The 10486-nt window shown below is 38.5% G+C and overlaps 1 pseudogene; it reads right to left on the reverse strand.

The window, feature by feature from the left end:
* Nucleotides 1-208: 208 nt before the first annotated feature.
* On the reverse strand, nt 209-6931 carry LOC149244462 (CBL-interacting protein kinase 23 pseudogene; annotated as a pseudogene).
* Between the last annotated feature and the right edge of the window lie 3555 nt (nt 6932-10486).

Consider the following 10486-nt stretch of genomic DNA (forward strand, 5'->3'; position numbering starts at 1 on the left):
TTAGGACCCTTATTTGTTGTCTAAGTTGTTTAATTACATTTAGAAGTCTCTGTTATTCCTTTCGCAACCTTTTGATTTCATTTGTTTTCTTCGAAGGAACAGTTATTTCTTTTCTTGGGCCTGGGCTTTGTTCTTCAGGGATTGTACCCTCACCCTAGCTTGTTTCCATGTTTTCTTCTTGGAACACTTCTTTAGTGTTCTCGTCCTCCTAATTAGGTTTTTCAGGGGAGGAAACCCTGGGTTGATCTGCTATTTCCTGGATAGCTTCTGCTTCTACTTCTTCTTCATCATTCATTTCTTCGGATGCACTCTTATTGGGAGTAGAGTGTTCCTGAGATTGTAATCACTCATCTCCTCAGATGCACTCTTACTATGAGTAGAGCGTTCATGTGATTTTCCTGCCTCGATATCGGGGTTGAGTGGGCTATGGGGCTAGACATACTCACCCATATTGGCCAAAATTTGGGCCAATTCGTCTTCTTGCAGAGGGTTTTGTAATGGGATTTCGCTGGGTGGTTCTGCTTCCTCCCCTTGTTCCTGGTCGGAGTGCTCAGTTTCCTCTTCTGGTTCCTCTTCTTCATTTTCTTCTAATTCTTCTTCTTCATTTTCCCCTCCTTCAAGTTGTGGGGGTTTCTTATCCTCTGAGTCGTATTTCTAATGGTTGGCTACTATTTCCTTGGGGATTTCCCAACATTCCTCTGCTTCTCCCCAATCTTGTGGATTGTCTTTGTTTCTGCGGTCTAATTGATGTGCTAGCAGTGCTTTTTTGTTTTGGGGCTGGTAAGGCCAATCTCCCATCTATTGAGAAAACCAATTCTTCCCAACTACTCTACTATTGGGCGAGACTGTAACTGAATATTATCCAAATTAAGCCGTGATGACTTACTACTGATTCTACATGACGAGATTTTCTTATACTTCGAGCAGCATCATGCAATAAAAAATTTAAGTATGCGGGCAAATTCACAACACATTTTTGTTTTAATACAGCTAACAGTTTGAGATGGTGTGGTCTTACCACATCTTTTCTGCCATCGCATGTGATGTAGCTTTGGACAATTCTAGTTAATTCTACCCAAGGTTCTCCCAGGGTTGCAGGTAGGACTCCTTTTCCTTTGACAGTAAGGCTTTGTCCTTCGTCCCGGAAGATGGTTATAGCGTCTTGAAGTCTCATTTTTTTCAGGGTCCATACTGGTCCAACAGCTGGCAGTCCCGATACTTCAGCAATTATCGCATCTGTTACTGTTATTTGCCTCCTGCTCACCATGGAATCTTCTTCCTGCAAATTCTGCAAAAATTCAATGGCCACTGTCTCGTTAGACTGTTGTAGTCGGTTAAGGTAGGCAATCCATCCTGCTCTTACTAAGATTTTGCGTGTAGCATCAAAGACCATTAACACCTACGGTTCACTGCATATTGATCTGCCTCCCATTTTGTTCAAGCTTAGCACACAAAAACACAAAACTTTCGATGGAACAGCAAGTTGTTCAAGCTTTAGCACGCTGTAAATTTTTACAGAACAAAAACACAGAAATGGCGATGGAACAGCAAGATGTGCATATTGGGAAATACAATACCATTAAACTTTCTATTCCCGAGTTTTGATGGAGTCATAGTACCTCCAAATAAGGAGTTTACATGTATGCCAGTGTATTATAGAGGTCACCCGTGCCCCCTGAAATGTGATAGGCTGTCCTCGGCCAGCAAATAAAGGAGCAGCATGCTGAGTGCAGTCATACAGTAAAATAAAGGAATGGCGTATAGATCCATGACATGTTTACAAAAGTCAGCGGATTACTGAAATCGAGGCTTATGATGGAAATCGCGAATATATATGGAAATGTCGTGAAATGATGCAAAAAATAGAGGATAGGACAGCTTGACGTAAGTAAAAGTACTTATGCGGTCATTATCCACTTTAACCATTATGATTGATTTATAAATTATTTTCATGTATAAAAGGTTCGAAAGGGTTATATAACATAATCTCATTTGAAATCAATATAAAGATATAAGAAGAAGGGTTTATAATGATTGTTGGTGTATCAAAAATATGACCTCAATACCATCAGTAGAGCTCTATTGCCCACAGGTGTCCATAACCTTGAGAGAGTTGCTTATTTCACCCTTGGAACCATAATCCTTTGTTTATTCCTAGGAAAGTGTTGTGCGATGTCAAAAAGGGGGCCATTGTGCTCGCTTGGTAACCAGATGAATCACAATGCCATTCACCAGGAAGGAGTGAAAGGTGGGCAGGCCGGCTCGTGATGAGACCTCTTGTTCCAAGGACTTTTTTATTTTGCTGATATGCCTTTTGGATCATATGCCTGGTGTGGTGGCCATAGTGGGAATGCCACTTCACTTGCTTCCTTATGATCATGGTCCCCCTATCCTTCATCTGACAAACCATGTTAGTAATCATATAAATATATCTTTTTTTCTTTTTTTCTTTTCTTTTGTATAGCACTTTCCTATTTATATACAGAAGGTGGGTCAACACTCCTTAAGAGTAGGGATGGTGGAAGAAGTCTGAACATCTCAATAGAGGAAAATATGCCCTTATTCTTATTCAATAATAATGATCAAAGAGAATTATGAAATTTTAAGAAAGAACCACATGATAAAAATAATCAATCAAATTGGTTTTAGTGAAAATAAAGAGAACAAAGTGATATCAATAGTTGTCCTTTGCTCTTTTTCTTATCAATTCAAAGCAATTTCTCTAAAGATAACGATTTTTCTTTAATTTGTTGATTTCAGTATCCTCTAGTTTTTGTATTCTTGCATAAATGTATAGTTGTGCCTTAAATGAACCATCATTCACAAAAATCATCTAAATGATGAAACACACACACAAAAAACAAAAAAATGCACTCAAAAAGTGTTGTTCCTTAGATGGAACAACTGTTGTTCCTTAAGAGGGACAACAAAAGAACATCTGCATGCAAAAACTGTGGTTCCTTTAAAAGGAACAGCAAGCAAAAGAAAAAAACATACTCGAAACTATTGTTCCTTGAGAGGAACAGCAACTGTTCCTTAATCGGAACAGAAAGAAAACCAAGGGCAAAATAAAATACTGCTCCTTTAGCGGAACAACCTAAGATCATCCGAAATCGAAACTGTTGTTCATTCAGAAGGAATGACAAAAAGGAAAAAAATGCGAAGGAGGGTTGTTCCTTTAAAATGAAAGGCAAAACAATCTAGCAGAAGTGTTGTTCCTTCGGAAAGGAATGGCAAAAATGCGAAAATGTTGTTCCTTCGGAAAGGAACAAAAAAATGCAAAAGTGTTGTTCCTTCATAAATGAATAGCAAAAAACGAAGGTATTGTTCCTTTGGAAAGGAACGGAAAAAATGCAAAAGTGTTGTTCCTTCGAAAACGGACAGCAAAAAACGAAAGTGTTGTTCCTTCGGAAATAAACAACAAAAAAACAAAAGTGTTATTCCTTTGGAAAGGAACAGCAAAAAAACGAAAGTGTTGTTCCTTTAGAAAGGAACAACAAAACTTGAAAGTGTTTTTCCTTCGGAAAGGAATAGCAAAATGCAAAAGTGTTGTTCCTTCGGAAAGGAATAGTAAAAAAACGGAAATGTTGTTCCTTCGAAAAGGAACAGAAAAATGCAAAAGTGATGTTCCTTCTAAAAGAAACAACAAAACGACAAAAATGTTGTTCCTTCGGAAAGGAACAACAAAATTCAAAAGTGTTGTTCCTTCGGAAAGGAACAACAAAAATACGGAAATGTTGTTCCTTCGGAAAGGAACAACAAAATGCAAAAGTGTTGTTCCTTCAGAAAGGAACAACAAAAAGGCAGAAATTTTGTTCCTTCAGAAAGGAACAACAAAATGCAAAAGTGTTGTTCCTTTGGAAAGGAACAGCAAAAAGGCAGAAATGTTGTTGTTCCTTCGGAAAGGAATAGCAAAATGTAAAAGTGCTTTTCCTTAGGAAAGAAACAGCGAAAAAGGTGGAAATGTTGTTCCTTCGGAAAGGAACAGCAAAATGCAAAAGTTTTCTTACTTCGAAAAGGAACAGAAAAAAGGTAGAAATGCTATTCCTTAATCGGAAAGGAACAAAAAAATGCAAAATTGTTGTTCCTTCGGAAAGGAACAACAAAAAGGCAGAAATGTTGTTCCTTCGAAAAGGAACAACAAAATTCAAAAGTGATGTTCCTTCGAAAAGGAACAGAAAAAAAGCAGAAATTTTGTTCCTTTGGAAAGGAACAGCAAAATGCAAAAGTGTTGTTCCTTCGAAAAGGAACAGCAAAAGGGTAGAAATGTTGTTCCTTCGGAAAGGAACAGCAAAATGCAAAAAATGCAGAAATGCAAAAATCTGTACAGAAAGTAATTTATACAAATAGAAAAGAAAAAGTTATGTACAAAATTTAAGAACAATGAAATTACTTAGTGAACTAATGCCGAGGAAGAATTATTTTCCTCAGCAAGAATCTACATATCAGAATCTTCCCAGAGCTACTGGTAGAAGGATTCTCGAGTAAGTGGTTTATGATACAATCGCACTCGGTGGCCATTTGCTTTAAAGATATGTCCAGATCCATCAATAGTAGTCAAAGTAATGGTGCCATTGTCATGCACTTTCTGGATTTCATAGGGTCCAAGCCATCGAGTCTGAAGTTTTCCCGGAAAATCTTGAAACCTGGAATCGTATAGGAGTGCCCAGTCTCCTTTGTGGAAGATTTTCTTTTTGATCAGGGTGTCATGCCATTTTTCTCTCTGTTGTTGGATTAATGCAGTGTGTTGAAGAGCCGAGAGCCTAATTTCATCTAGCTCGTTAATTTGCTGTAATTTGTTAGTCTGGGCCTCATTTAAATCTAGACTGATCTCCTGTGTTGTCCTTAATGTTTGTATTTCCAACTCTATTGGAAATATGGGTTCCTTTCTGTTATCACAAAACCAGTACTGAGGGCTGCAACTAAGCATGGTCTCATGTAACTATTTCAACCTATCTTTAGACCAAAGATTAGCCTCTTTGATCAGAGAGGGCTCTCTCAAAACTCTTGATAAAATCCTTCACACACTAGATGGCTAACTCTTTATTTACTTATGAAAACATAACTGGTTGGAAACACACCAAAAGATATCTCATTGGGCTATGGAGTCTATAATATCAAGTAGACAAGAAAAACACAGTGATCTCATAGAAATCAAGGCTCTTAGCATTACAAGTCAAACATATTCCACCACACATAGCTTGCTGTATACACAGGAAGTCAGAGCATATAATTATGAATTCTGAGTGATTGCATACAACAAAACCATAAAATAACATAAGGTATAACACATCATCACTTCATTTGACCATGACAATCCTTCGAGAATCTTGAGAAGAGAATAACTCTGTTTTACTATTACTGTCAAAAAAGGTCTTACAGTGGCCCAAAACAACACACTTTTTCTATTAAGTATCCAACCCTTTCTACATCTAACCTTGGCCCATATATAGGCAAGCAAACTAAAACACCTCGAGCTTCCTCCTCCAGCATGAGGGGAGCCTCGAAGGTGGCTATTAACTATTCCTACATGCTACTAACTAATGCATTAATTACAAACATGCTGAACTATAATTACACACAATCCTAATCAAACTAAAATACTAATTTCATTCTCCTCGTATACTTGATACTTTCTTGAATGCTTTGGCAGCTGTCCTCCTTCAATTAATCTGATATGGCTGAGTTACGGATGCAATGAACGCTGACTTGGGATGCTTGAAAGCGCTGATGGCTCATTTAATGACCAGAAAGTGTGCTCCTATTATAATGGTCTATGTCTCCCAACCTTCTCCGAAAGTGTAGCAACATGTTCCCAAATCATTTAACAACCCCAGGCATGAAGTACTACCATGTTTTTTAATGTACTGTAGGTGGCATAGACAGATGTCTCTCTTTCACAAGTCCTGCTCACAGTATTACACTAGCTGCTCTGTGCTTTTTTAAAATCATCACCTACAGCAGTTTCGTAGCGCGCTACGAAACTGCTGTGTGATTTAAAAACACAGTCCCCCTCACTGGTTTTCTGCTAACACTGTGCTACATTTATTAATGATCTTCCTCATTCCAACAAATGAACAACAATTTGTAAATAATCCTGTTTAGCTGCCAGGCTTCAATGTCAATAGCTTTTCCTAAAAACAAACTCAAACAGCATGCTCGGATTCCTCTGCTTTCTGGAGATACTTTTAGGCCTGCCAAAAGGTTCTTGTAAAACTTATGAAATTCCAAGGTATCACCTCCAGCCTTGCGGACTTCAACCATAAAAAGAGAAGAAGCTACTTCAAATACCTCTGTAGCTACATTCAAATGACCCTTTCTTCCAGTCTTTGAACCTTGCATCTTCATCTTGTAATTTCTCTTTTGCACATTGAATCCAAGAGGCTTTGCAGCTTCCTCAATTTTTGATACTATCTCGTTTGCAGGGCGTTTAGATGCAAGCCTCGTTTCTTGCTTAACCATACCCATGTCCATTTCAAAGAGATTGCCAAGATTGAGACCCTGGAACATGGAGATAAGTTCAAATGCATTCATCACCTCTGGTTTTGTTTCCCTTTTTTTCTGTAACAAGATGTTCTTCTGAACCATTGAAAACAGCATCAACATCATCCAGATTTACATCTTCTTCTTCATTAAACTTGGGTGGCTTATAACCTTTCTTGAACCATTCATTGTCTAAAATCTCAGGTGCTGTAATTCGTGTCTTAGGGTTTGGGTCCAAAATCCTTGTAATTAATTTCTTTGCACCAGAAGAAAACCATGAAGGGCATGTAAAATCTGATTTATATATCTTTTTATACAATGTCATAAGGTTTGGATCATCAAAAGGCAAGTAACCTGCTATTAAAACAAATAGGATGACACCACATGACCACAAGTCTGCAGTTGCCCCATCTTTATATTGTGAGTCATCATCTGCTTGCCCATCCATCATCCTTCAGGTATAAGAAATTCAGCTTGCAGACACTCTGTTCAAACAACCACATGACAATCAACTTTCATACACAACAACACATTAATTCATCAGGCGCTCTCGACCTCCCTCATTCACCGGTACCATGATATGCTCCATTCAATGCATATAACAACCACAGGTCCACAACGATTATACCAACAACCGACAGTAAACACAGAGTAATCAAATCGACCTCAATCCATCAACAACTCTCTGGTATTCAACTGACATTTAGGGAATCGACCACCTATTATGTAGAGCGGTTTACATTACAGGCTACCCAAATTGCTATGCTTCTGACTTTTGTATTACATATTTAGCATATTGATTTAACCTTTTTGCTACAGGTGCACAAAGAAATCAATAGTCCAATCTGTAAATCCTCCATGCTATTATGTCCTCGAGCGCGGGTTCCAGCAACTGCTTCACTTGAAACAAGGTTGTCATTCCTATAAAATAGTTTCTCTGGCGTGCTTCCAATAAAAGCCGATAATTTGGGAAGCTGAAAACAGAATTGATACGCATTTTGATCATTTTCCTGAAAACATAATTGCCAGATGTCTCATTATAACAACAGTGACTATTGATCACCCCTGCCACCTGTTTGCGTAGAAAAAGAGGTCTTATGAAGCTAGGCCACGATGATAATGAGCTACGTCTCTTTCATCAAACACTTGCGCCCATACATTAAGCTATTCCATGAATTTTCCACGGGACCAAAAGACGTGTCTCTTCATAGACTCTAATAATCCCGAAGACAAATCTTCCAAAATTGATTCAACCTTCATATTGATAAGGTTCTGGCTTTTAGCTTCTTCGATCTTCGACATGAACACTTTCAGAACTGCATTCTTCATATCTGCCTTCGCCTCTTCCATATGGATATTGTCGGACAAAATGATACAAGTAATGCAGCGGCCTTAGCTCTTGGAAATCCCATTGTCCTTCTACAACTTTTCGCTCTGTTTGCCTTTGATAACGCGGGTTCAATCCTCCATAATAGTGTAAGAGGCTCGAAAACATATGACGAAGGTCCAAAGCTATCAGACATAACTCAAATATTTTTGCATGATAAGTTACAACAGATGGTCTGTCCATTTTAGAAGCGACAACTGCTAGCATTTCAAAAATGGCTGAAACAGAAGCTTCTCCATTCTCTACAGCCTTTCCATAAATTCTAACAATCGGATCAAGCAAAAGCCGCACTGAGATCTTTTCAGACATGAGAATGCAGATTGAAGCAGCCTTTGTGCATACTGTTGAACCTGAGTCAGTAGTAAATTGTGAATGCAACACTAAAAGACCAACAATTTCTTCCAAGTATGGATTCAAAAACCCGCCCAGCTTCTGCACAATTGCTTCTAAAACACTAAGAACAGAAATCAAAAAGGCTCCCCCAGAAGCTGTGTTCCCTTCAAAGTCTGCCATCTTAGACACTGTTGCTTCTTTATATGAAGACAAGCAAACCCGCCATGTCTTTTTAAGGATATATTTAATAATGTGAGGAAGATGAGCCAATGCTTGTGGCCCCAGTTCAGTAACAAAAGAAGCTATGCAATGCAAGCAACCTGAGGAAAGGGCTACATCATTTGCTGTGAGATTTGCAACAACAGGACTAAGACAGTCACTAAAGGTACTGGGAAAGTTCCCTACAAATTTCTTTGCCAGGACATCTAATGTGGAAACTGCTGCAATTTTCGCTCTCACAGAGGAATCTTCTGGGGATCTCACAAATACCAGTATTTAAGGTGACAAATCATTCTTCAACCATTATGTGAACATTGAAATGATAGACTAAGAGGAAACAGAATAAGCAACCGGTGTATTAGAAAAGGCAGCAAAGCCTTGAGCCACTTCTCCATTACCACCTTGATTTATATTGCTGATGTAGTTCCAGTTAATAATTCACTTTAATCATTCACTTCCATCCTTCTCATGCATTTGAATACAAGGTTTAACCCCTGAAGTCTGGGCCTTCAATGAAAACTCGAACAAATCCCCAGTTTCATAGCACGCTACGAAACCACTCAAACAGGTAGCGCTGCGAAACTGCTGAAAAGAATTCAGGTGCTGCGAAAACACCCACTCTTTAAGCCAGGCTAAAAATTTTTAACTACAGCAATTTCAGTGATAACAGTGGCTCCACTTGGGATAGTGTGCCCTTGTGGTGCACTAAGAACATGCAGCTCCAGTGCCTTATCTATTTTGACAAACTGAAATTTTCTTGACAAGCATGACTGTAGGAGAATAAGAGCTACATCTACTGAAAAGAAATGCTCAGTTAACCTTGAGCTTATTTGCATTTACCTCTACCTACCTACCCTAACCATTTCAACTTCTTCAGCTCAATCAATATGAAACTTCCAATGCAGCCAATCATTAGCCTCATCTGATATTTGATTTCTTTGACTGTCCTGGAGTTCAGGGCCAATGTGATAGTGTGATGACCGCTGCCACTGAAACTGTTTCTGACTGTATCGGATTTCAAATCCAATGTGATAGTGTAAAGACCACTGCCACTGAAATAGTCTCTGATCTTCATATGAAAACTGAAACACTGGAGAGTAAAACTCTTCCATGTAATCAGCTATAGGGTCCCAGAACACATGATCAGCTTGTCCTTCCTTGAAACTTTCCAGCTGTGCAAACTGATCTTCAACCACGGTGTTCAGTTCCTCAATCATGAAAGAGAGAGGAACCAGCATAGTCTCCTTGCGCTCTGTCACAGGAAACTTTTGAGAATAATAATCATGATCATGAAAATTGTATGCCTGAATTTGTCCTTCTAAACCTTCAATTTCTTTCTCAATATCTTTGGCAATTTCATCAAAAAATTTCATCTTATCCTCTGACTTGCAGTCAAAGGATTTCAGATATGAAGACAAGGATAAGGAAAAAGATTCATTTGTTTCTTCTTGATTGTGATCATTATTCCATTGTTTAAAACCTTCAACTGAAGGAGAGTTTACTTCCACCTCTGACCTATCTATCCATTCCTCCAAGAACATAAGCCAAAAGTCTGGCAATGACTTAATGGACTTGGCAGGCAAGCATTCAACCCACTGTTTGCATTTCCCTTGGAATGAATCATAAAATAACCTTATGCAAACATCCTCATGTTTAATTCTAAGAAGCTGTGCAAATTCACAAAAATCTGATATATGATCCAAAGTTAAACTCAGATTCTCTCCGTTAAATTTTGGACCATTCCTTAGAAAGTATGCATCCTTGGGAAAATGATTTGGGAAACCATGAATTCCTGAGAAATCTATGCATGCATACCTTGAACAAAGAAGAGCAGCTTCTGGGTCTTTCATAACTCCAGTGGAATCACCATGAATATATAAACCTTGAATTCTTCAACAATGGAGTCGCCAAGGTAGTTTTGCAGCCTTGAAAATCATTTGAACTCCTGCTACCTTCAGAAATTCAATCTTAATCTCCCGGCAGACGCACCAAAATGTTATCACAAAACCAGTACTGAGGGCTGCAACTAAGCATGGTCTCATGTAACTATTTCAACCTATCTTT

This window comes from Pinus tabuliformis, chromosome 8, assembly GCF_031772625.1.
Source record: "Pinus tabuliformis cultivar Carrire ecotype Pingquan chromosome 8, CPIR1, whole genome shotgun sequence".
Taxonomy (NCBI): domain Eukaryota; kingdom Viridiplantae; phylum Streptophyta; class Pinopsida; order Pinales; family Pinaceae; genus Pinus; species Pinus tabuliformis.